Genomic DNA, 25310 nt, shown 5'->3' with positions numbered 1-25310 from the left:
CTCCCACTAGATGGTAAATTCCAGGACTGCATGAACCATAGTTGTTTTGTTCATTTGCTCTGTAATAAATACATACTACTAATGATAAGAGGTCCTACTGACCAAGAATGGCACATGTGCCCAAAACTGGTTTTAAGACACATAATATGTACACACACACATACACAAACATGCATACACATATATACACTCATATATATACACACATATGTATATTCATACACATGTGCACACATATATACAAACTCATTTAATCCTCATAACAATGCTATGAGATCATTTTATTATTTTCATTTTATAAGTGATTAAACAAAAGCACAGGTTAGGTAAGTGACTTGCCCAAGGTCATGCAGTGAGTGAGCAGCCTAACCAAAGTCTATTCCAGCTATTCCAGAGTCTATACCCTGAAACATTTTAGCCCTTTCTTAGTGCAGTGCCAGGAACAAAGTAGGTGCTCTGTTAATATTTGTAGAATGAATGAACAAAAGGACAGCAAAATGATGTTATCACCCCTAGAGGAGTGCTGTCTGACACAACTTTTTGGAGATAATGGAAATATTCCACATCTGTGCTGTTTTATACAGCAGTCACTAGTTATATGTGGCAGCTGACCCTTACAATGTGATTAGTATTACTCAGGAATGAAATTTTTATTTTTCTTTAATTCGAATTTACCTAAATTTAGATAGCTACATGTGACTACTCTAGCACATAAGACAATATAGTCTAAGACTTTATGAGGTGGTATCACTTTTAATGCACTGAGGTTTATATAACCTTGATGAATTTAACTCCAAAACAAAACACAGAATTCCCTTTTGCATTTCTTTTTTCCCTACTGACTTCCACCCTCAGTTTTTCAAACATCCTTTATCCTCCCACTTTACTTCATTCCAGTCTGTAGAATCAAGCCTCCTCCTTCATGTGCAGCTCCAGCAAAGCCATTTCCCCACCCCCTCAATGGTGGCGTGGAGAGTCTTTCAAAAATATTTAACTAGTCAACAAACATCTAGAGCCTACTTGGATGGAGCACTGGCCCAGGTCCTGGAGAGGGGTAGAGGTATACAGAGCCACAACAACAACTAAACAGAGTCCCTATCTAATAGTGAAGAGGGGTTCATTAGACTGGTAAACTCACACATAGTAAAGTCTCAGTCAAGGGGCTGGAATGTATGGGGGGGGGCAGTGAGTGGCAGGCTGAGTGTCTAGTTTTGCAGCTGCAGGTTCCAAATTGGGACTGTGCTTTGTCTACTTAGCAGAAGCTGCTACAAAATGGCACTCATTCCACTTGCACCTGGACCACAAGAACAAATGGATGGGCCCAGTTTTGCTTTCAGAAATGAGTTCATAACAGACATGAGACAGTCTTACTTATGTTTATCTAGAAAGAGACAACTGACCTAGAAGGAGGGAACTGCTATTATATTTCACCCTGATGACTTGGGCTAATATAAGGTGGGTCTAGTTCTTAGACCACTACCCCGTCTTTTATGAAGAAAGAAATAATCAAAGAAATATTATATAAAAATTAAACTGAGAATCAAATAGTAAAGAACAAGAAGAAGAAGGAGAAAAGAGCAGTACGCATTAATCATCAAACTCATGGGCAATTACTACTCATATTTCTAAACAAAATCCAATAACTGGGGTAATGAAAGGGCATTTCTTCCCTCCCACCATTTGCATACTTGGCATCTCACTTACATTGTATGTAGGTTACAGCAAAAAGATGCTGCTTTGTTTGGATTTTGCTTTTTCTGTGGAATCCATTATAAAGCAATGTTCTTTTGTGTGTCGAAGAGCAGAAAAGCTCCACTTCCTCTCTTCAAAAGATTTGGGCAGAAGTCAACTACTGTATTTATCCCATGCAGCTCTCTTTGATTACTAGATGTGTGCTGGTTGTAGAAGCCACAGAAAAGCAGTGAATGTTCTCGCCACAAAGGACTTTCTTAGGGTGGATCTTACAGCATCATGCTTCTGAAAGCGAAATTTTCAGTCAGTCATCTAAATGTCACTCTATAAATAGGAAGCACATAAACATAGAAATATCCAGATAATGCCTTACGTGCTTCATTTTTCATCTACACATCTGCTATTAGTGCGTAGGTGGAATGACCATGTATTTCATTTTTCCCTCAAACTTCCTCAATTTTACTCTTTTCAATAAAGACAGTTCATTAAAAGCAAAACCAAATGAGATTTTGCTGTAATGCCTCTTTAACACGTTTCTCATAAATTATGTCATAGATCAGAAAATCAAAAAATAACCATCAGAAAAGAACTAGAGCAACTGTCCCAGTCTACTCTAGACTAAAACTGTAACTCCCTGCTTGTGAGTTTATTCCCCAAAGTGAGGTCCTGAGAACACTAGTTCCGTGATTTGCACCACAATAAAAGCATTCCATGGTGAATACCTTAAGCTCATTTGACCATACAAAATGGTTGTGTTGGTGTCATGAATATTTTCACCAGTATTTCCTAAGCCTTCAGATGTACCTTCCATTCCGCCTCACATTTCTACTGCCAAATAAGAACTCTTAATTCAAGCAAGGTTTAGACCACATTCTGCCAAACACACACATACCTAATAGCAAATAAGCATGAAAAATGGGGATGCATACTGCTCTTGTAAGGTCTGGAAAGTCCCAGTCTGCCTTTGGGATCTTGCATAAGCCCTTTGCATAAAATATTCACTCTGCCTAAGACAGGCTGAGACCACAGTCCACTAGTTGCTGTACAAGCAGACTCTAGGACTGTGTCACATGCTAGAGCCCTCCATGAAGTGTGGGCACAGGACCTTGAAGACCAAAGAGATTAGGTACCAAAGATTTTAACTTACTTGGCCTTAGAAACATCTGTACACATGTTATGATGATACACATACGCATGATGATAATACGTACTTGGTCTTAGAAGCAAACTACTAAATGTGCCTTTACAAAGTGGATTCTAAATGGGAAGTGATGTTAGATGTCATTCTAAGTACAGCCGATTCTTTACATTCGAAGAAATGGACATTCTGACTTATAAATCATCCTGTTACGAGAGTGATGCATCAGGATCTTCCCCATAGAGTCTCACATCCTCTCTTGTTAATAAAAGGTAATAAAGTTAATAAAATAAAAAGTTAATAAAAGTTCCACTACCAGAAAATAACTTTTTCACTACCACTCTCCTATCAACTTCCCACGTAGGCTCTGTTTGCAGTGACAGCATCCATCTTGTGACAATGAGGTAAAACATGTGACCATGAAATGCCAACAGCTAAGAAAGTAGAGAGATAGAAGGAGACCAGAGATAACATGTAACAACTAAACCAACTAAGGCTGATGACCTCTGATTAAGTTACTTATTGCTTAAATGTCTATTATCTTTTTTTTTTTTTTAGACAACTAAATATATTCTTCATTAAATACACACTATTAGAGAACCTAATCCCTTTAATTTAAGAACAGCCTTTTATGACCTCCTGGGGAAGACCCAATTCACTGGCAGTCAAGGGTAGCTCAGATCAAGCTCCCAAAGCACTTAGCTTCCCTTCTACTTCAAAACTCAACACATTGCCCTATAGCACCTATTTGCATACCTATCCCTAAACCATGTGCATTCTTGTGGTACTGTGCCTTATGTGTCTTCCCAAAGCCTATCACAGAATCAGGCTGGCAGTCTCTCTTGAGAAATATGTTGAATAAATTGATAATGTTAGTATTCTGTCACGTTCCTTGGTGACAATATCTCACTCTCCAAAAATTTTGTCCTTTTAAAGGTGAATTTAAAAATTAAATATGTCACCTAATATTTTGGTAGTGATGACTTTGAGAAGCTATGTTTATGGGCGGGGATACTACTGAATGATACCTGAGGAACAACACTAAGTATAAAAATGATTAGGTTCTAATAGGACATCATTGCCCCTGACAGTGGCTGAAAGGATCTGGTATGGCATGGCGTACTATGGTATGGTGTAGCAGAGAAGCCAAAGGCAAAAGCTATGGAGCCAAATTATCTAGACTCTTCTCTCAGCTCCATCACTCACTTACTGGATGCCCTGAGCCAGTGTCTTGTCTCTAACACTTGGTTTCCTTAGTCTAAAATGGCATGGTATCTAAGTCAGGAAGTTTGTAAGAGGATTAAATAAATTAAAAAATGAAAACATATGGGGTGCCTGGGTGGCTCAGTGGGTTAAAGCCTCTGCCTTTGGCTCAGGTCATGATCCCAGGCTCCTGGGATCAAGCCCCACATTGGGCTCTCTGCTCAGTGGGAAGGCTGCTTCCTCCTCTCTCTCTGCCTGTCTCTCTGCCTGCTTGTGATCTCTGTAGGTCAAATAAATACAATCTTAAAAAAGAAAGGAAGAAAACATATAAAGCGCTTAACACAAGGGCACCTGGGTGGCTCAGTTGGTTAAGTGTCTAGCTTTGGCTCAGGTCATGATCCCAGGGTCCTGGAATCAAGCCCCACACCGGACTCTCTGCTCAGCAGGGAGTCTGCTTTTCCCTTTGCTCTCTCTCCCTGCTTGTGCTCTCTATCAACTCAATCAAAATTTTTTTAAAGTGCTTCCATAAGACATGACACTTAGTCAAAACTCAATAGGTTTTAGCTGTTTTTTTTCGTCTCAAGTACTATTGGGGAGTTACTGCTTAAAAATACACAGAATATCAGAGACATCTATTATCTATCACTTAAAAGGCATACGATACATTTTTAATGAAAAAGTAAAAAACAGCCGGTAGCACAAACATTAGAATGACTAAAGTCCAGAACACTGACAACACCAAATGCTGGTGAGGATGTAGAGCAACAGGAACTTGCATTCATTGCTGATGGGAAGGGAAAATGGCACAGCCACTTGGGAAGAGAGTTTGGTGGTTACTTACGAAACCAAACATAATCTTACCAAACAACCCAAAAACTGTGCTCCTTGGTATTTACCCAAAGGAGCTGAAAACATATGGCTGCTTAAAAAACATGCATGTGGATATTTATAGCAGATTTATTAATAATTCCCTAAACTTGGAAGCAACCAACATGGGGAAGGTGAATGGATAAACAGTGCTACAACCAGACAATAGAACATAATATGTGCTCAAAAGAAATGAGCTATTAAACCAGACAAAGCCATGGAAGAACCTTAAATGTGTATTACTAAATGAAAGAAAACAATCTAAGGAGGCTCTATAGTGAAAGGTTTCTACTCTTCGACATTCTGGAAAAGGTAAAGGAAACTATACCATTTTAATTGTTGGTAGGGTAAAGGGGGAACAGGAATGGAATGAATAGGGAAACACAAAGAACTTTCAGGAAAATGACCATATTCTGTATAATGATGGATACCTGTCATAATACATTTGTCTAAATCCATGGAATGTAGAACACCAAGAATGAACTCTTAGGTAAACTATGGACTCTGGGTGATAATGACGTGTCAGTGTAGGCTCATCAGTTAGAACAAATGAATCACTCTGGTGGAAGATGTTGATAATGGAAGAGGTTATGTGTGTGGGGGGGGTGAAGAGTATATAGGAAATTTTTATACTGTCCTCTCAATTTTGTTATAATTTAAACTATTCTAAATATACATATATTCTAAATATATATTCTAAATATATATGTATATATATACATACATATATGTATATATATATTTAAATCCAACAGTTAGCCATGGGTAATTTCTAAATAGCCAAAGTGATCATCATTACTAGACCTACACATTATGTCAGAGCTGGAAGTTCACTCACAATCCAGTTATGTCACCAAGAGCAAGTCAGTTAACCTTTAAGTATAAAATGGGTGCAATAGTACTTTCCTTCTAGGATGTTTGGAGGAGTGAATGGGTTCTGCCCAGCATCTGACACTAGTCGTTAATAAATGTTAATTATTTTTAACAAATCCTATAGGAGGTTCTGATATACTGTCCTGAATGAAAATGACATTTTATTAAAATGTCCCTTTTTTGCCATGAGGCCCTTTCTAAATCTTATGACAATCAGCTATACATTGAACACCAGTCACTCTTGGAACGCTTCCACTATCTGCATAACTGTGAACCTTATCATGCTAAGAGCGTAACACACACCATGTCACTTCTCATTTAATAAAGCAAATTGCTGCATGCAAGGGTAGTTATTCTCACTTGCAAATTTCTATCTAATTAGCTCTCTAAAAGCAAATTGCAAATTGGATCCAAGCAAATCATTCCCGGAGTACTTGCTCTGGTGAACTAAATGAATAGTGGGTCCATTCTGCAGTTGGCCAGAGATGCTGCATATGGCAACAAAATTGTGTCTCCATGTTTCCCAGAAGAAATTCTTTCTGGTTGCCCGCAGGTATAGACATCATCTGTCTTCCCACAGTTTGAAAAGGATTGTAGTGTAGTGACAAAATTTTTACGAAGACTAAAGAGGCAAAAGGAAGCCGAGGTGGGAGAAATTAAATCTCCAAGTGACATTCAATCACATGTGGAGAGACAGCCAAGTCAGAACCAAGACATCAGTGAAGTTCACGCAGTACAGGTGGAAAATAAAGGATGGACAAATGAACCTCACTTGTGGGCAAGAGGCAGATCTCTTGTGGAGGAGAAGGTATGTCTTGTGGACATGGTATATGGAAGAATTTAATTCTCCGGAAGCTGGGCGTAAAGAAGTGATGAGAAACAGAATCCTGACTCAAGGAAAAAGGATATAAAGACATTTTGTGTGTTTCCCTGCCCAGCATTCATGCCTTCCTTTTTTTTATATTAATGTCTCAGTTTCCTTTGAGAGATCTTCTACTCTATGCGGTTCAGGTGCTGCTGATACCAGTCCTTTCACAGGCGGGTGTGGGAGGGACAAATGACTCAGGTGCAGCCAGAGTGAATTTTCAAGCTTTCACTGAAAAGCTCCTTTCTTTCTACATGGATGCCAAGCTGATGAAGATAAACCCAGGGCTGCTGGCATCACCCAAAGGAGACCGCCTGAGAAAATAAGACAACATAAAGAAAGAAGAATAAAGAAATAAAGAGAGGTGGCTTTGCTGGGTCATTTTTTGAGAATCTGCAACCATCCAGATTCTCCCTGGACTTGTCAGTTTTGGAAAGGTCCAACCCTGGACTTTTCAGTTTTAAGAGTCAGGGAGTCCCCTTTTTGCCTCAGCCAACTTGAGTTAGTTTCTGTCACTTACAACTGAAAAAAACCTGACTCACTGCTGAGGGGAAGTCATGCCTACTTACAATATGTAGTACTTTTTCCTCAAACACCAAGTATCATTGATGTGATCTCTATATTGGTCTGTGGTGGCCATATTTTCCCAACCACTTCCCCTACAAAATGAGCATATCTGCTCAGACAAGTAGAATTTTACTCACAGAACTGCAGAATGTCAGAAAATTGGAGCTATTCTAAAAATCTGGGACATGTGCAGAAAACATACTTCCTGATAGCCCAGTCCCATTCCCCTACTGAACTCTTGAGGCATGTATTTTGAACTGACATTCCTCTCTTTAGTAATCAGGCTAAAAATATCTTTCCTATGCTCTCTGTGTAGAGATTGAGACACATTGCTCAAAGCTGTTACACCACATATCTGCAGCAAACTCTAAGCTAGTCAGTCAATATTTGGACCCCATGGAGAGAATCCCAGGGGAGAATTCAGCCCCCATACCCCATCCTGCCCTTTGGTCTGTTGAGAGCAACTCACCTCAGCAACTCAGTTTCTCAATATCTCAATAACCACTTTATGATACAAGGGTGACACACCTTATGCTATAGGAAAGTTCTCCTGAGTATGTGCAATCCCAGGTTTATTCACTCCAGATCTATGATCTATGTATTACACACAATCATTTCAGACATGATCCATTTCAAAATCTTATGAGTTGGCAGGGGATTCCTAATGCTGTGTCTTCTGGTATGACTTTTGCAATCATCATCACATTTTTGTAATCCAGAGGGGTTATCATTGCATTTAGCACTTACCATGTACCAAGAACCATGTTAAACAGTTTATAAGCACTGACCAATGAAATATTCACAAAACTCTGACCTAGAATCTATTGAAATCTCCAATTTACAAATGAGGAAACAGGCTCAGAACAGTTGAGCCAAATTGCCAAGATCACACACTTAGTAAATGTTGAAGCCAGGGCTAAATTCTAGGTCCATCTCTTTGACACCCCATAGTCCATGTTCTGAATGCCTACTCTGTTCAGATTCTTACGAGAACTTTGATATTTTATCTGGGAACAGCAATTTTCATTTTTAGAGCTTGAAAATATTTAATAAGAGAACTTGAAAATAATCAATCACGCCCAAGCATAGCACAAATACACACCAGTAAGAATGATTGTTGCTCTCACCTTCCTTGTGCCAGGTACTGTACTAGGCTTTGGGACTACAGCAGAAGACAAGAGAGATGCTAGCATCTGCCCTGCTCCCCACTGGTGATGGACACTTGACAGAACTGTTTGTCCTTTGGGCGTTCAATTTTCTAATCAATAAAAGAGTAAGGTTGTGCTACAGGATCTCTAGATCCTCCTCCAGCCCTGACATTTGATGAGTTACAGGCTCTCCTCCTGGGTTCTCAAAAGGTAAAATATGTAGGCAGACACGTGCTAAAGCATAAGCACTCAAACTTAGTGAACATCAGAAAAGACTAGAGAAATGGTAAAAAGCAAGGACTTCCAGACTTTCAGGTAGAGGGCTGCATCGAGAAGCTCCAGGATGGGGCCCCAAGATCTGCATTTTTAATAAGTTTCCTGGGAATGTTGATCATGAACTGTGATTTGAAGCTGGTATTCAAAGCATTGGCAGCTCTGAGGAGCTTATCAGAAACGCAAATCTTGGGTCCCACCCAAGACCACTGAATCAGAACCTGCATTTCACCAAGGTCCCCAGGTCATGCTCATATGGACTGAAATGATTCTAAAAAGGGGCCAACCTGGTTAATCCTAATGCCATGTTCAATCTCAATACTGAAGACCCACAGCACACCCTTACCTAATTGTTATTAGTTTAATTTCTCTATAATTGCTACCCCAAAAAGTATCATCTGGAAGGGTGTTTTTTCAAGTCACCTTTGGCAGAACCCTAGTCATCAGTCCTCCTGGGCCATTTGGGGGTAGGCACTGCATGAGGCAACCTAGACTGAGCTAGCCTCCAGGCTACAAACTCTCCTCCAAATAGAACACTCCATTTTGATCAATTTTCGAATTATGGTTTGATTTTCTTTGAAAAGAGGGTTTTGTTGCTTTAAATTTTTTTCTCAACCAACATCATGTTCCATAGTGCCCATCAATGCCATTAGTACCTTCCCCATGATACCCAAGAGATAGGCTTAGGGAATGAACCTGGCTCTGTTTTCTCATATGCTTCCCTTGAGGGCAGAAACATGACCTTCAAAATGTCAAAACCTGCTCCTGTTCCCAGGAGGACTGTTAAGTTACTTTCCTACCCTACTTTAATATGCAATGACCAAGAAAGACGCTAATGTGGAAAATTCTGAATGCAGCTCATATGCCATTGCTAGTTTATCTTCTAACAAAAGCTCTGTGTATCTTTTCTTATAAACCAAAATGTTCCCACCAGTCAATGGGAATTTGATCCTTAAGGTAAACACAAGCAGTCCAGATCTTTCTTTAGAGCAAGTATGTTGGAGACATCTGTAGTGATCAGCATTGCCTGGTGGCTCTGGAGTTAGAGCATCTCAGAATTTACTTAATAAAGATGTCAGAAGAGGCACAGGAAAAGATAGCTTCAGTTTTATTAATACCTATGGCTGATTCTCAGCTGGGACACACCTGGGGAGTTTTGGAAAATCTTGATGCCTAGGCTACACCCCCAAAATTTACATCAAAATTTCTGAGAGTAGGTCTCCAGTTTCAGTGGGTCCCTAGATGATTTCAGTGTGCATGTGAGATGGAGAACCACTAAACAGTGCACCAGATTTGGGAGCATTGGAGATGGAGTCCTGTAAGATACATGCTCACTGGCCCTCCTTTTCCCTCTCTTGGTCTTTCTCTTTCACATGCACATGGCCATTCATTTATTCAGACAGCAGTTATTTATTGAGAATCTACTATGTATAAAATTGGAACTAGGAATTAAAAATTCAAAAATCCTGTTCTTTGGAGCTAATAGTACTGTTGACAAATTTTTCTTTTCTTTTTAATTTTAGACATAAAGAGGTGATATAAAGAAGATTAACTAGGGTACTGGTATACTATGTAAACCTAGCCTCTGTGAGAAGGTACAACTGGGTTCTAGGCTGACACCTGAATTTTGGAAAGGGCAGAGCTAAAGGAGGATCTATGGATGAAGCTCTTACACAGAAGGAACAGTAAGTACAAGGGGCTCCCAAATGGGAAGGAGCTTGGTAGATTGAAAGGAGAGATAAAAAGTCAGAGTGGCTAGAGCGCAGTCAATGAAACGTAAAGTTAAAGGAAATGGATTCACAATGGTAGCCGAGAGCCAGGAGGTATAGGTCTTTATAGGCCATAAAAAAGAAAGTTGAAGGAGTGCCTTGGGTGGCTCAGTGGATTAAGCCTCTGCCTTTGGCTCAGATCCTGATCACAGGGTCCTGGGCTGGAGCCTCACGTTGGCTGCTTCCACCCCCCGCCCCCACTCTCTGCCTGCCTCTCTGCCTACTTGTGATCTCTGTTAAATAAATAAAATCTTAAAAAAAAAAAGTTGAAGAGATAATTTGATAAATAACTTTAATAGTGGTAAAATATCTACATAAAAGATCACACCAATCTACATAATATATGTAGTATAATATAAAATATCTATAATCTATATCTATATAAAATAATATAAAATATCTATATAAAATATCTATAATATCAAATATATCAGATATATAAAATATCCATAATATCATAATATAAAATATCTACATAAAATCTCATACCATGAACAATGGCCTACATCTAACATAATGCTTTTGAATTTTATTTTACTTTTGATTTTGGAAAGGGATGAAACAGGGTTGGAGCTGTTACTTGGAGACACATAGTAGAATTGCCTAGGAGAGGGGTTCATTCAAGCTGTATGACATACACTGTCCTTTGCCATAGGTATGATTCCTTTACCCTCCCCTAGAGGTGTGGCCGTTACCCACAATGAGCAACTACTCACAGCAGTGGGCCATACACAGTGATGTCACATAACAATCGCAGGCACATTCAGGATTTTTAGATAATACCTTCAGTCCAGCTCATTGACCCTAAATTTCTGTATTCTCTAAGTATCTCTGTCAGGATGTCCCACGACACCTCAATCACAACACGAGCAAAAGGGAACTCATCTTAATTCATAAACAGACTCTACCTCTCCTATAATCTGCATATGAGTTGGTATCAATAGATTGGGTTGAGGATGGATCATCTGATGAATCTTCACTCCCAAGTCTGCTGCCTGGTCTGGGGTGACCAGAATACCTCAGTGGGAGCTCATCAGGTCCTTCTACTCCCCTGTGGCTAACCTGGCCTTCCTCACAGCATGGTGGTTTCAGGTTTGTTGGACTACCTATATGGCAGCTGGCTTCTCCCTGAATGAGTATTTCAAGAGACAGGGTGTGGAAGCTGCCAGGCTATTAAGGCCTGAGCCTGAAAATAGTCATAGCATCACCTTTTCAATAGCCCCCTGCTCAAAGCAGTTTCTGAGCTCACCCAGGTTCAAAGGTAGGAGTCAAAGACTCACCTCTCTGTGGGATAAATGTTGATAAATTTGTGGCTATGTTTTGTCTACCACAATATATAAAGCATCCACATACAACGTGTGTGTGTGTGTACAGATACACATACACACAGCATGTGGTAAAAACATGGATCACTGGAAACATATCCATACATACAGCATGTATTTTATGCATACATTATGTATTAGATATAATTGTATACACAACCTATTTAAATATACAGAGTGCATGGTACATAGTAAACTATAATCTTCTAAGTAAAATCTACTATAGTAGTAACTAAATGCTATACCAATTACCTTATATTGATGTCCTACAATCTTTTCGTAAACTTCATAGAAGATAGGATAAACAAATATGAGGAGGAAATGGGAAGACTAACCAACATAAGCACTGAGAAGAAACATTAACTTCCCTGTCAGAGTCATGAGTCACCCTCCATTAGTTGGGCACCATTGGACTTAAGGAAGTTGCTATCAAGATTCTTCCAATGCAACCACCGTGAGGTTGCACGGGAGAGGAGGCAGTGAGAGAGACCCAGCCCATTGTCAATGCAGGGTGTTCTGAATGCTTTTGTGTAAAAGGTGGCACCATCAGCGGGAACAGGATATGTCAATGTGACAGTGACTCACCAGGTAAAATCACCGCTGCTTAGGTTCTGATGCCTGCCTTGCTGGCAGCAAATCGAATTGTTCCAGTGTCCCACCCCCTCCATGGAAAGATCAAAGAAGTTTCATCTTAGGGCATAGATATGAGGAGAGGAGAGAAGAGAACTTGGGGCCTCAACTATTTTTTATTTTATTTTAAATTCCAGTACAGTGAAGATACAGTGTTATTCAAGTTTCATGTGTATAATATATTGATTCAACTCTTCCATACTTCATATAGTACTCACCACAAGTTCACTCCTTAATTCCCATTGCCTATTCTACCCATTCCCCCCACCCCTCACCTCCCCATACCATCAGTCTATTCTCTATATTTAAGAGTCTGTTTCTAGATTGTCCCTCTCTCTCTCTTTCTCTCTCTTTTTTTCCTTTGCTCATTTCTTTTGTTTCTTAATTCCACTTATGAGTGAGATCGTGTGATATTTGTCTTTCTCTGACTGACTTATTTTGCGGAGTATTACGCCCTCTAGATTCATCCATTCAACTACTTTGATAAAAAAAGTATTACCGGATTCTTTTTAAGAGCAAGGATGACCTACAATTTTTCTTAAAATATATCATGAAGGAACAGTGAAAATGGGCCAACCTAAACAAATAATATATTAGATTTTTAAAAAGTTCATTAAGACTTGGGCTTATCCAAGTATGTAAGGCTAGTAGACATTAGAAAATCTAATTGATGTAATTCACCACCTTAATATATTGTGGTATGGCCTCTTGGCATCATAACCTTGTATAGTCCTGCTGGCAGTGAATCTGGGCTGGCCTGTGACTTCCTTTATCCAACTGAATGTGGCAGAAGTGATACCGTGCCAATTTCTGAAATATGCCTTAGGAAGGTCTGGCAGCTCCTGCTGTGCACTTTGGGACACCATGTAAAAAATCCTCCAACCAGATGGAGAGAGCTTCCAGAGGCCAGAGAGAGAGAAAGAGGGCTTGAGACTATGTGGAGAAAGATTGGCCCAGCCATCCCAATATTTCAGCCACACTGGGACTTGTAGCCATCTCTGCTGAGGTGCCAGACATGTAATAAGTCATCTAGAACATTCCAATGTCCAAACTGAGCTACCACATGACTGCAACCCCAGAAATCTTCTCACTATGACTACATAAAAGCACCCAAACAAAAATGGCAGAAAATCACCTTGATGAGCCCTCTCAACCCACAGATTAGGTAAAGTCTGATAAAATGGTCGTTCTTCCAATCCACCAAATACTGGCATGGCTTCTTATAAAATAATAGATAACCGAAACATGAAAAGAAAATACTCATAAATGATCTCAAAGGTACAGAAAAAGCATTTGAAAAAAATTCTCCATTCATTCATGATAAAAAAGAAAACCCTGCAGCAAACTAGGAATAGAAGGGACCTAGCTTCCTTAATCTGATAAAGAAGAACCCCACCAGTCCTCATACTTGAAGGCGTACTCCCACTCTGAGATCAAGAAAAAGATAAAATACCACACTATTCCTTCTAATCAGAATTACACAGAAGGTTCCAGCCAGTGCAGTGAGGAAAGGAAGAAAGAAAGGAAGATTGAAAATAAAGGAAAAAACTGTCACTTCAAAATGATATAATTTTATATGTATAAAACCGCTAAAAAATTGCAGGTATGTTACTTATATTAATAAAATAATTAAACATGTTTTCTAGATCGCAATATAAAAAATTAATTGTACCACAAATAATACACTATATGTTAATAGAAAAATTTTAAAGTAACAGTCATAATAACACCAAACATGCATAAGAACAAATCTAACAAAAAGATTTAAGACTTCTACTAAGCAAATTATAAAATATTCATGGACATTAAAGAAGACTTAAATAAATGGTCATAGATTAAGAACTTCAATATCACAAAGATATAAATTTTCCTCCAATATAATCCCAATCAAATTTCCAAATTTTTCAACAATGAAATAAGCTGAACCTAAAATGTATACGGAACTACAAAGGGTAAATAACAGTCAAGCAGTCAAGAACGATATGGAAGCATGTGTCCTGCCAGAGATCAAGAATTACTATGTCAAGGGGCACCTGGGTGGCTCAGTGGGTTAAGGCCTCTGCCTTCAGCTCAGGTCATGATCCCAGGGTCCTGAGATCGAGTCCTGCATCGGGCTCTCTGCTTAGCAGGGAGCCTGCCTCCTCCTCTCTCTCTGCCTGCTTCTCTGCCTACTTGTGATCACTGCCTGTCAAATAAATAAATAAAATCTTTAAAAAAAAAAAAAGAATTACTATGTCAGAGTTAACTGTGGATCGGGACAGGTAAACAGACCAGTGGAAAAGAGCTGCAAACTCAGAAACAGACCCATGCGTGTAATATGGGCATATGCTCTATGACAGAGGTAGCATGCAGTCTGGAAGGGAAAGGACAGACTTTAATAATGTTGCTAAGACAATGGGTATCCATATTTTTTAAAAAGAAGAAGAAAAAATACATATATAAATATATATGCACACATAAATATATATCTCCACATAACATCTTTTACATAATAATTCCAATTAGTTTCTGATTTAAATAGGGAATAAACCATGAAATTTCCAAAATAATACAGAAGAATGTTTTCATGAATGCCGTATAGTTAAGAATATCTTAAAATACAAAGAACAAATAAGGAAGTGTTATATATTTGACTAAAGTAAAAAATATACACCATCAACAAAGTGAAAATCTATGGATTGGGGAAACACATTACCAATGAAGGGCTTATCCTCAGAAGACAAAAAGAACTCTCCCAAACAATAAGAAAAAAAAAAGAATAGACAAGACAACAGAAAAAACGTCTGCCAAAGATGCAATCTTTTGTTTTACAAATGATCAATAAATAAATACATGAAAAGGAACCCTACTTCATTAATAATACAACATATGCAAATAAAAGCAAAATGAAATGTTATTGCGTGTATCTACTAGATTGAGAGAAAGATTTTTAAAGTCTGGAAGTACCAAATGCCAGGAGAACATAGAATACTAGGAATTCTCATACATAGCTGTTACAAACAATATAATCACCTATTTGGCTATTATCTATCAAGTTAAAGATATACTTATCCCATGACTCAACGATTTCAACCTTGGGTGTGCACCATAGAGAGATGGGTGCATGTGTACCCCAGGATAACTGCACACTGCAACAGATCAAAACCGGGCTATCCCTCCTGAGTACCATGGATAAATTTATACTATATGTACATGATGATATGCCATGCGGCAGTATAAATGAACATACTACATGGATAAATCTTGTAAATATATATTGAGCCAAAGAAGTCAGAAAAAAAACCCATGATTCTGTGTCTATATAAGTTCAAAAACAGATACTTTGGGGTATTCATCCATATTAGATAAAATTAAGAGAAGGATATCATAACGTTTACCTCCAGGAGAGTCCAAGGGAGTTGTGATAGTGAGAAGCTCATGGGCTGCAGCAATGATCTTTTTTTGGCCCAGGATAGTAATTATATCATTGTTCTTTTTTTTCTCTCATTTCTTATTGTGGTCCATATATATAAAACATCAAATTTACCATTTTAATCCCTTGCATGTATACAGTTCTACAGCAAAAAGTACATTCATACGGTCAAGCAGTCATGGATGTCCATGTTTAGTTCTTCAATAACTGTAAAAATGGTTTATGCACGTTTCTGTGTTTATTTTATCTCACAAGAAAAGAAACAAAACCAGTACAAAGCCAAGGCTGTGTGCAAAGACTCAGTCACAGAGATATTAACCGTAGCACTGTTTATAATAAAAAACAACCCGAAACATCAAATCACTACTTTGAACTGCATGAAGGGAGGGATCAAACATCAACACACACAGACCTAAGAAAGGGATTTTCCTGCAGCCTTCAGAAATGGTAGCACAGAAGAATACGCCATGGCACGACAAAGGACTGAGGCGTACAGTGAAGTGGAAAAAGGTGTGTTTCTAATACATCATGCACAGATATTCCTGTGTTTTAAAATAAACGACAAATATTTATGTAAGGGAAGAAGGCTAGGAGAAATACATTATAATATTAACTACGACTCTATTTGAGTAGTGGTTTTATGAGTGACGTTTGTTTTCTTTGTTTCGCTCATTTGAATAGTTTCAATTTTGAGCGATGAATACAGATTCGTTGTTAAGGGAATAAAAAAGAGACATTATATTCTACCGGGAAACAATAACCAAAAAAAGACATCTCTGAATGGGAATATAAAACCTGATATTAGCTTATAGGTATATCTGGAAAACACCTGGAATTCTACCAGCCCCCATCAGTCTATTTGAATATAACTTCCTCTGTCAGTTATCTCTTTCCTACCTGGTTGGTTTTCCCCCTGAGTACTAGCTCTGACAGTAAAATGAAATTCTGGCTGTCTGCTCTGAAAGAAAATAGGGCAGTGGAGGTAGGGGGATCCTCTGAGAACAGCCTGCTCCTAATTGAAAGGAAGTGAAAATCCTCCAAACATCGCAGGCACAGTTGATAGATCATCCTCCGTTTTCCTCCATCTGGTCTGCGGCCTCTTACAGAAACCAAGACAAGAAAAATGAAGTGTACCTGACACAGGAAATGAGGGTAGTCATTTGGATGACAGAGCACCAGCTCCCCATTAAACGCTTGGAGGGAGGTGGGCAGTGAAACAGAAAGCACCAGTCACAGCGCTTGTATCTGACTTCATACCCAAACAATGGGTAAGTAGGAAGGACTCCACAGTCAGTCCACAAATACGCCTCACAGCCAGGTTGGGTCACCCTGTGGATACCTGTTAGCTCATCAGAATGGACTTCCCAACTGCTGAGCTGCGGTTGAATGTTTTTCCCCATGATAGTGATCTCCTACTGGGACAGTATTTCATCAATTTATAGAACAGGAGAATTCACACAATACTTTATGGCAGGTAAAGACAGTCAGAAACCATTAAGTAGAAAAACAGTAATAATTCATTGTGTATATGTGTGGCATGCAACTACTATGCTTTGCATTATACTTGCCTATAACAGGACAGGTTATGACATATAAGAAATTGGAAAAGTACTGGAACTACTATAGGTTACCCTCACATTACACAGAGTCTGAAAGAAGAGAAGGGCTGGGGGCGGGGGATACAGAGGGGTTTATGGGTTAAGGTACTATTTTTTAATTAAAGTCTAGTTATCATTAATAGGCGTGCTATAATATAGGGGTAAAGTGAATTTGGGAGAAGTCAAGTTAAATAAAAGTACATATGGTTTCAGGAATCCCTAAGGTCTTAAGTTGACTAAAATGCATATGACCTTCCAAAAATAGAAATCGTATGGAGTTACTGTGCAAAATCTTTTTGACCATGAAATATCATCTAAGGAATTCATGTTGGAAATTGCTTCAGTAAAGGAGTCTTCTTGTTGGTTTTTCCACGTAGAGGGAGAGAGTACGCTCTTCTTTCTCACCAACTTCACTGGATGTGTGATATGGAAGGAGTTTATCTCCATACAAGGTTTCAGTCCGATCCTATCTGATGATATGATTGTCCCCGCAGCAGCTTTTTCTTGTATTTATGGGGAGTGATAAACTTGATAAAGCTCAAACCCCTAACAAGTATCAGGGACTTTCATCAACCAGATTAAGTCCAGAACTTTTGCAAAATGACCTCCCAGAACCCACAAGTAGTCTGTCACTGGAGCTGTTGATATTGTGCTGTTGAGAGTACATTTTGTCTTTGTTTTCAGTGTATTTTCTTTCCCAAAAGGAAACAAATGTGCTCAAAGAAATAAATAGAGAAATGTATAGAAATACCTTAAAAATTGCATCTCCATAATTTTGCAAATAAATGAAGAATGAATGCATAATTTATCTATGTACGCTTACATGCTTGTTACAGTTAACTATCATTCCATATGGCACTTTTGATTTTCTTCGAAAATAATGAACTAGAAATACTCAGAGAAATTGGCCTACAGAGAGAGTTGAGTTAAGGTACAAGGAGGTCTATATTGAGTAAGAACATGGGTAGGAGTTATGTGGTCTTCTTCACCTTTTCTAAGCTGCCAGGTAGCCTTTTATTTTGCAGTAATGAAAACTAGAGCCATATGAGCAAAATTCAAATGAAGTCTATCTGCCAAAAGAAATAGAACTGCGCATTTATTCTCTGCTCCTGCTTCCACTTGGAAGATGCCTTTTCCCCTAAGAACACGTTTAAAAGGTTATAAAAGTGGCTTTCTATTTTTGGCCAGAAGCAGAAAGCAAAAGACAATGGAGAAAAAATATTAGCTCAGCTTTTCCAGGCTTGAAATAATGTGTGATTTTTGCTGTTTTTCCAACTTTTGAGAACAAGTCTGGTAGAATGCTTAATTCATTCAGCTCGTGAATCACCTTTCCTTTGTGGGAATATTAATGCCAAGCTAAAATTTCTCCATATGAGGAAAGAAAAAAAATTAAATGCAGCAAAGCTAGGAGTAGATTGGTAAATAAAATCATTCTGTCTCTACCTCATTAATTCTTCCTTCATCCTTTGGAAGTCCTGCAAACTGTAGCAGTGCATCATTTAAATGGTACCTTCAGGTGTTTCACTGAGACATAATTAAAATTGATGTCATCTGGCATTTCCTTGTGCAATTTGTCTAACTCCTTGCAAATGGCAAAACAAAGCTCTTCGTTATGACTTTGTCTTTCTTCAAGAAACTGCCCAGGATTTTCTCAGTGTGCTCTGGAAAGCTGGCCAACTGAAAGAGAACTTGAAGGTCCCTGCAGAGATTTCCGTCACAATGTATCCAAGTGGTTCACTTGAATGGACTTGCCACAACAGGCAAGTTAGTATCCCTGAGACATCCCAAAAATTAAAAAAAAATCTTTCTTACATCCTTACATTTATCTACTCCCTCAAAAGATATGTATCAGGCTCATACCATGACTCTCCAGTTACCAAGATGCCCTTCAACAGACGAATGGATAAGGAAGATGTGGTCCATGTACACTATGGAGTATTATGCCTCCATCAGAAAGGATGAATACCCAACTTTTGTAGCAACATGGACAGGACTGGAAGAGATTATGCTGAGTGAAATAAGTCAAGCAGAGAGAGTCAATTATCATATGGTCTCACTTATTTGTGGAGCATAACAAATAGCATGGGGGACAAGGGGTGTTAGAGAGGAGAATGGAGTTGGGAGAAATTGGAAGGGGAGGTGAACTATGAGAGACTATGGACTCTGAAAAACAATCTGAGGGGTTTGAAGTGGCGGGGGGTGGGAGGTTGGGGTACATGGTGGTGGGTATTATGGAGGGCACGGATTGCATGGAACACTGGGTGTGGTGAAAAAATAATGAATACTGTATTTCTGAAAATAAATAAATTAATTTATAAAAAACAATGTAAAGGGGAAAAAAAAAAAAAAAAGAAAGAAGGCAACGATTGCTTACAAGCTCCCTTAGGGGAGCTCCCAGTCCAGAAGGAAGACAGACATGACACTACTAGTTAACAATAACACGTGAGGAACACATCAAGAGGAAGTAACTGGTAATGTGGATTCAACCTGCAGGTCAGGAAAGTCACCCTCCTGAGGAAGTGAATTCAAGAAACCTCCCAAAGGATGATGAGGGGAGATGGGACTGAGGAACAGACCGAGTTAAGGGAGAGATATGGGCTACAGATCATTGAAAATAGAAGAGCTAGGCACTTGCCTTCTGTCTTTCATATATTGGTCCAAATTTTGCCTTTAGTTTCACATAGACTAAGACTACATGCTCCCCTAGAAGACCACTAAGATTTGTTTTCTACTATTTTCATTCATTGTATGTTTCTTTATAATATAATAATTTAAAAATAAGAAGTAGGGACGCCTGGTTAGCTCAGTGGGTTAAAGCCTCTGCCTTCAGCTCAGGTCATGATCTCAAGGTCCAAGGGATCAAGCCCATTATGATGCTCTCTGCTCAGCAGGGGGCCCGCTTCCTCCTCTCTCTCTCTCTGCCTGCCTCTCTGCCTGCCTCTCTGCCTACTTGTGATCTCTGTCAAATAAATAAATTTAAAAACAAAAGAAAAATGAGAACTAGTATTTGCTGAACATTCACTTTGCACCTAGCCCACTGAATTCCCCCAGTGTGCTCTTTATCCACATTTGAGGAAAACTGGAGTTCAGAAGGTTACCCATCCAAGCAATTCCTGAGCTAGAATTCAAAGCCACATCTAAGATGGTGATGTTCAAGGGTAAGATTTTCACCAGTTTACTGGCGTTTCTTCATGTTCAGATCCATTAACTACTTCATCAAAATGATAGGGGTGGTGTTGGGGGATGTGTTAAAAAAAATTCCCAGGGCTCATTCAGCTGTTTGGAGTCTGAATCTCTGAGGACAGGGTTGGCGCATTTGCATTTTAACAAGTTCCCCAGGTGCTTCCCCCAACCCTGGTTTTTTTTTTTTTTTTTTTTTTGAGAACCGCTGAACTTCATCCCAGTTCCAGGCAGGAGTGAGAGAGAAGGGGTGAGGGGAAAGGGAGAGAGGGAGAGAAAAGAGGCAGAGAGACCACTGTTGATGCATGTTACTCTTGCCCATGTTCCTCGAGTGCTCTTCTGCCTCTTCCGAGAAATGCTGCAATGCAGAACAGTTAGGATTTTCAAACTGCAAATCTTTTCGCCTCATGCACTGGCAAGATGTCTCAGCGATGCAGAGAACGGCTTCAGCCAAGCTGTGAAAAGCGAGGCTGTTTCAGAGGAAGTGAGATAAGACAAAAACTTACAAAAACAAACATCCTGAGGCTGGTGTTCAAAAGGCCACTGGCAAAATCTATAGTCAAATGTGAAGTGAGCTAAACAAACACATTACTGGGCCATCCAGGAAACGTGAAGCAGATGCCTGGAAGTGGGATGTGTGTTTTCAGCCCGGGTAGAAATATCCTGGGGAGTGATGATATGGAATCAGACGCAGAGTTCAGATAGAAACAACAAGGGGGACTGGCAACAGGCAGCGTCTCCAGGACGGACAGGAGGTGCTGCTATGAAGGGGTTCAGAGCACATTCAGGGAAGGTGGGAGACGGGTGCTCCAACCTCACTTAAAGTTGCAGGCCGCGATTTTCTCCCAGTCCTGGCATTACCCAATGGCAACTAGTTAATGAAGGAGTGGTGACAGAGACCCGGTGGCCTAGACAAAGCTTTAGAGCTTTTGATACTGAAAAGATTATGGTGCTGCCTAGCCCCCACCCCCACCCCGTTTTGTACTTTAGAATAAAAACAATACCAATTCAAAATATGAACAAAGGTAGTTCAGCAACCTTCCAAGTTTTCCTCTGAGAGGAATTCAATGCCTTTTGAGAAACACAAAACAGCAATTTCTGGCAAAAAAAAAAAAAGTTTTCGTGTGCTTCACTGGTATCCGACACACAAGCTTCATCTGGTGGAAGAGTGTTCATAAAGTGCTTTCGAACCCCCTGGAACAGACCAGGTACTCACTCAGTGGTAGTTATTATTACTGTTAATAATAGCAACCTAAGTTTCCAGCTACATTTACTGCAGGCTCCTTCCCTAGCTAAGGATCTCCCTCCTGTGGATGCAGACTCACTAGCATGGTACTATTGGGCATTATTTGAACCCAGCTCTGCAGAAATGAGGAAGGTGCCCCAGCTGCCCTCTCCTTAGGATCAGAGTCTAATTCTCTGACATGGTCTCCCCTGAGCCCTTGTCCCCCTATACTTTCACTGCCCCCATCATGACATTTAATTAGTTATTTTTTGCTTGCTTGTAATTAAAGAATCACTGTTTGCGCTCATACTAGAACCATTCACTGAATGCCATCTAACTCTTGACATTTATTTAGGAACCATCATTTTATTTTACCGAGTTTTTTATAGCATGAATATTTGATGACTAGAGTAACTCGTGGCCCTCCCCAAGTACAAGCTCCTTCCTCTCTTTCTAGCAGATAATACCGGTCAAATCAACCTTTAAATTTACTGTGACTATCACACTGAAATTTCAACTGCATTTTGGATTTATGTTACCAGTGATAATTGGGAAAATTATAGTATATTTTAAGGTAACCATATCTATTTTTGTTGTGCCTTGAAAAATTGCATGTATTTCCTCAAAATTTTTTTTCCTTGGGAAATAATTTTTTTCTGCCAACAGCAGTGTTTAAGCATTGCAGTTGTCATGGCAATGTTTAATTATTATTGCAAGTAAACTTTTCCAGATCTAGATCTGGGTACAGGCAAGACAAGATATACTCCAGGGGGGGAAACTTTTAGCCACTACTCCCTTGGTTAAAAATTGCATTTGGGTCATTTGATTCTATTCATGTCATCAAGGATGCCTGTTTTTATAAAAAGCTGATTTTATACAGCAGGAAAATTAGCCCTTCTGTTAGGATGGCTAGTGATTCATGGTTGTTAGGGAACTTGTCACAGAACAAAGCAGACTGGATCTGTTGGTGGAGTTTGCGTTCCATAGCAACTCTTAGGGTCTTTCTGGGGGTCAGGGATTTAAGTCTTAGAAATTGTGTTTGGGCTCCAAGTTGTCCAGTTCCATCTTCTGGAGTTTCTGAGGGAAATTGTAAAACTGATAAAGAGGCAACAATGTGAATTGATGCAAGACATCCCTGCCCCTGAAAAGACCAAGTATGTCTCAGTTCTTAGAAATGAGATAGCAGTGCTCACTGAGAAGGGAGAGAAGCAGGGGCAACAGAGAAAGGTGGCTAGAATGGGGGGATCAAAATCTTGTAAAATGACTTACATGTCTAAAAATTACATAGGTGTGTTCTCTACATCTGCCTTGGGAGAGCCAAGGTTTTCTGGCCCCAGAAGCAACTCACTGAGGTCTGAAAGCAAATTCCATCCCATGCATATTTGTTCTTTTCACTTGGGTTCCAGATTCTTTCATATAGATCTGTGCCCAAAGGCTTGGTTTTGGTAATCGTGGGGCAGATCATGGTTTGTTTGTTTGTTTTTGGATTTTATTTGAGAGAGGGAGAGATAGTGAAAGACAGAGAGAGTGGAGAGGCTCCTTGAGCAGGAAGCCGGATGTGGGGCTCCATCCCAAGACACTGGGATCATGACCTGAGGCCAAGACAGATGCTTAAGCCACTGAGCCACCCAGGCACCCCTGGAAAATGTTTTGACAAACTTCTTCTGAGCACTTAGTATATCTAGAGTGATAAATACTCAATTTTCCGAGTTCTACAAAGTCTATCCATCCATCAAGTTAATACTGAGGTATAGGGAGAACCCTGTATTGATACAATAAGTTATATCCCCAGTTCAGATATTTTAAAATACGAAAAAAAGAGAGCTTATTTTAAACAGGGTGCTTGTGAGATATTCAAGAACATAGTTATATTTAAGATTATGGCTTTAAATCAGACTGACCTACATTTAAATCCTGGCTTGGCCATGGATGAGTGAACTTGAACAAGTTATTTAACCTCCCTATGCTTCAAATTTCTCATCTTTAAATCGGGATGAAGGGCACTGTTTCATAATTTTTTGAAGAAGCTGAAAATATTGTGAGAAAAACACCAGTATCACCATTATCATTGTCATTCTTCTGAGGTCTGCGCTAGAGAATCAAAATATGATGGTTGTCAACATATAGGCACCAGATAAGGGAGTAAACACAGGGATTAAGAATCTGGCACTTGATACCTTGGTTTTGATCTCAGCTCTGCAACTGCTTAGCCCTTTGACCTTGGGCTTACTCAACCTCTTGGACCTTTAATTTTCTCTTGATAAATGGAAACAACCATACACTGATCTCTAAGAGTTAATGTGAGACGTAAATTAAGACTATAGCTAACACGACTAGTCCAATGCCTGGTACTTGCTATTCGATAATTTGCTAACAATTGTTCTTTTATTATTATATGGTACTTATTTTAAAAATATTTTTTACTGTGATAAAATATAGGTAACAAAATTTAGCACTTTAACCATTTGTAAGTGTACAATTTAGGGGCATTACTAGTACTGACACTGTTGTGCAAACATCACCAACCTCCATCTCTAGAACTCTTTCATTTATCCCAAACTGAAATTCTTTACTCATTAAACAATCATTCCCTTTTCTTTCTCCCCCAGCCTCTATCTCCCCCAACCAAGCACTCTTCGGCTTTATATCTCCCTGCTTTGAGTTCTCTAAGAATCTCAGTGAGTAAAATCATACAGTATTTGGCCTTTTGTGACTGGCTTTTTTCACCCAGCATAATGTCCTCAAGGTTGTTTCATGTTGTCACATCTGTCAGAATTGCCTTTCTTTCTAAAGATGAATAATAGTCCACTGTATATACCACATTTTGTTTACCCGTTCACATGTTCATGGACATCTGGGTTGCTTCCCTCTTTTGGCCATTGTGAATAGTGTTTCTATGACCACTGGTGTACACAATGCTTGTTAGAAGACAGCATTGGGACATTGGAAAGAGAAGCAACAGGATAAGGAGAAAAACCTAAGGAGCTCCAACATTTAAAGAGCAGGCAAAGGAAGACTTCCACCTTTAGGAAAGTCCTTTGAAGGGTTTTAAGAAGAGGGAGGGTTTGGTCTCATTCATGGGATGTTTACCAAACATGTCAATGGTCTGATTTAGAATCACGGCATTGCACACAGGCAAGAGTGAACATACATAACGAGGTATCACAAAAAGAGATCATACCAGCAAGGATAGCCATAATCAAAGCTTCACAGCCTCTTCAAGAAGGATTTGCTGTCCTCCAGGGCTTACAATGTGCCTGGCACTGCTAAGTCCATTACATCACAGCTTTAATCCTCTCTGTCACCCTAAAGAGTACCATCCCATCTAGTGCATGAGGAAATCGAGCATTGTGCAACTGCTGTAATTTCACAGAGTGAGCTAGTGCCCAAACCAGCACTTCACCCTGGGTCTGCCTCCTGCTAAAACCTGGGTTCAGAGTAATGTTGCAAGGCAAGGCAAGAATTCATTTCACATTCAGCAAGGATTCTTCTGAATCCTTGTGTCTTGCTTGCTTTTCTCTTGGCACTGTCTTTAAGACATTTCC

The 25310-nt window shown here is 39.4% G+C and overlaps 1 protein-coding gene and 1 long non-coding RNA gene across 6 annotated transcripts in view; one reads left to right on the top strand and one right to left on the bottom strand.

The window, feature by feature from the left end:
• The window catches only part of LOC309862833 (uncharacterized protein), a 472598-nt gene that overhangs the window by 212304 nt on the left and 234984 nt on the right, over positions 1-25310 (bottom strand). Inside the window, exon 6 of one of the 2 annotated variants that reach the window (XM_082727170.1) lies at positions 1705-1977. The exons of the other annotated variant lie outside the window; for it this stretch is intronic. The gene's annotated coding sequence lies outside the window, so the exon portion shown is untranslated. The remainder of the gene's footprint in view (positions 1-1704; positions 1978-25310) is intronic. 2 annotated transcript variants of the gene reach the window in all.
• Positions 1-25310, top strand: part of LOC309862847 — a 385689-nt gene that overhangs the window by 287562 nt on the left and 72817 nt on the right. For 3 of the 4 annotated variants that reach the window (XR_014310741.1, XR_014310743.1, XR_014310744.1), the window contains exons 5-6: positions 6327-6581; positions 10150-10311. This is a non-coding gene — a long non-coding RNA (uncharacterized lncRNA). Of the gene's footprint in view, positions 1-6326; positions 6582-8346; positions 8564-10149; positions 10312-25310 lie in introns of all 4 variants that reach the window. The other variant, XR_014310742.1, reaches the window with a different exon arrangement.

The sequence above is a fragment of the Mustela nivalis genome (assembly GCF_964662115.1).
Source record: "Mustela nivalis genome assembly, chromosome: 1".
NCBI lineage: Eukaryota > Metazoa > Chordata > Mammalia > Carnivora > Mustelidae > Mustela > Mustela nivalis.
The sequence above is the reverse complement of the archived record's forward strand: the minus strand, read 5'-3'. Positions and strand labels throughout refer to the sequence as shown.